Genomic DNA, 2,169 nt, shown 5'->3' with positions numbered 1-2,169 from the left:
AAAAAAAAAATCTGTATACAAATTTTGAAATTAAAACAAACGATTTTAACTGAATGATTTAATGATGATTCGTATTCTAATTTTTATTCGATTGACACTAAGTGACATGGTTTAAGTTAGAACAACTATTTTCGATTGAATCTCGGCACGGCCATTTCGATTATAATTAGAAATCACGGTGGGCTAATAGTTACACCACGCAGTCTACATAGAAAGTATCATCTCACCACCACAACCACAACCGTCATTGTCGAGTATTTCCTCTTCCTTGATGAATGATACCATTGAGTGATACTTCTGGCATAGAAATAACACGCAAGTATAATATATAACACCCCTTCTACTAGAAAACTATTGTAATGGTACAATAATTAAACGAAAATAGTTACCGGAAATGACAAAGACGAACAAGACATTTGTTACTGTTATTATACTCTTATGTCTTAAGTTTTTAATAAATTATAAACAAAATATTTTTGATGTAAGTAATTGCTTTTTTAATCTGTGATATTACTATAGTCTTACATCCTAACAAGTTCATAAAAGAGAGCAACAAAAAATATTCAGAGGATCAAAAGTTATAGGATTTTTCTGAAAATGGGCTGTGATACCTGTATAGATGGTTGTTATTCTTTTATAATGAATCGAAAAATAAACATAATATTGAACATTTTTTTTTGGTTTCTTTTAAATACATGTTTTTTTAATTTATCAAACGTAAAGTATTTTCATATTCATTCCTTATACCTAAGGGTGTCAACTTTATTTCTTTCAAATGACAATATACATAATTAAATAGTTTATTTATTAGATAATGATTTAATTAAGAAATTGACTGATCAATAAAAACTTTTGGACCATTATTTCATAATTTATTTACATTTTTATATCTACATGGGCGTAGAAATTAATCTAAGAATTGTCTAGTGATAAAAATATTAGAGTGAGCATCTCAATTACTACCAGTTATTACTTTTAAGTGTTTATACTTTTGAAATATTCGTCCAAAAGTTGTTATCGATCGGTGATTATCTAATATCTAATATGTTAATTATGTCAGTAGCCATTTGAAAAACTAAAGTTGTCACCATTATAAGGTATAAGGGATAAACATGAAAAATACTTAGGTTAATAAATTGAGAAAAACATATACTATAAAACAAAACAAGTTATTAATCTAATCCTTGTTTTTTGATTAATAAGTGTTTAATTAATAAAGAATCAATCGATAAAAATATATTAACTTTTTAAGTAGGATAAAAATTTAGTGATTTATAGATAAAAGTTAGAGTTACCTGTAATTTCCTTAGTATTTAATTAGGTATTGGAAAGGGATAAAGCAAAAATTTACCTAAGATTTGATCTTGTTATGAAAATTAAATGAATCATTGATGAATAAGAATAATTTGAGTTACTTAAACCCTAAATAATATTTGAAAGATAAAAAAAATCAAATCAAAAATCACAAAAAATATACCAGTAAAAACAAACATATGCAAACATTTTCCCACACAAGCACTTAAGACATAATGTTAAAAATCATAGCAAATAAAATATTTCCTAGACAATAATTTTCATTATTTTTCATATTTTAATAATATTATTTTCATTTTCAAAATAATATTAGCTATGTAGGATCAATAATGTTTATTATTTCAATAATGTTTATTATTTATCCATAAATAGGAATTCAAGATGTTGTAATAAAATGTTCCTATTTCTACTAGAATAATAATGTACATTTAAACAACATACGACATCATGGACAGGTTTTCTATCAGTACCTTTTAAAGAGGAAATGGGAATAACACAACGTAATGCGTAAACCATATTCCAAAGATTATTCTCAGAAACAAATACTTCTACAGAATTTCACAAATATTTGTGTAAATAACTAGAGCGGCACAGACTTGAAAAATATAGTTTTTAACATCTCGGAGAGCTTCTTATAAGTGAAACGTACGAGACCAATGGAAGGTTCAAAATTTATANCTACGAGACCAATGGAAGGTTCAAAATTTATATAGACAGATTTGTGAAAAGGGCTTCAAACTAAAAGTGTTTAACGAATTAATAAATTTTAAACTGTTTTATTACTAATTTTAAATTTTCATCTTAAAGAAAATCGTTAAATTTTATGTTCAAATATCATTCGTGCAAAATTAATAA

General features: G+C 25.4%; 1 protein-coding gene across 1 annotated transcript in view; it reads right to left on the bottom strand.

The window, feature by feature from the left end:
• Positions 1-2,169, bottom strand: part of LOC126899728 (CAP-Gly domain-containing linker protein 1 homolog) — a 24,860-nt gene that overhangs the window by 3,747 nt on the left and 18,944 nt on the right. The window lies entirely within an intron of this gene.

This window comes from Daktulosphaira vitifoliae, unplaced genomic scaffold, assembly GCF_025091365.1.
Source record: "Daktulosphaira vitifoliae isolate Bord-2020 unplaced genomic scaffold, ASM2509136v1 Scaffold_1, whole genome shotgun sequence".
NCBI lineage: Eukaryota > Metazoa > Arthropoda > Insecta > Hemiptera > Phylloxeridae > Daktulosphaira > Daktulosphaira vitifoliae.
This window is presented reverse-complemented; position numbering and strand designations above follow the sequence as displayed.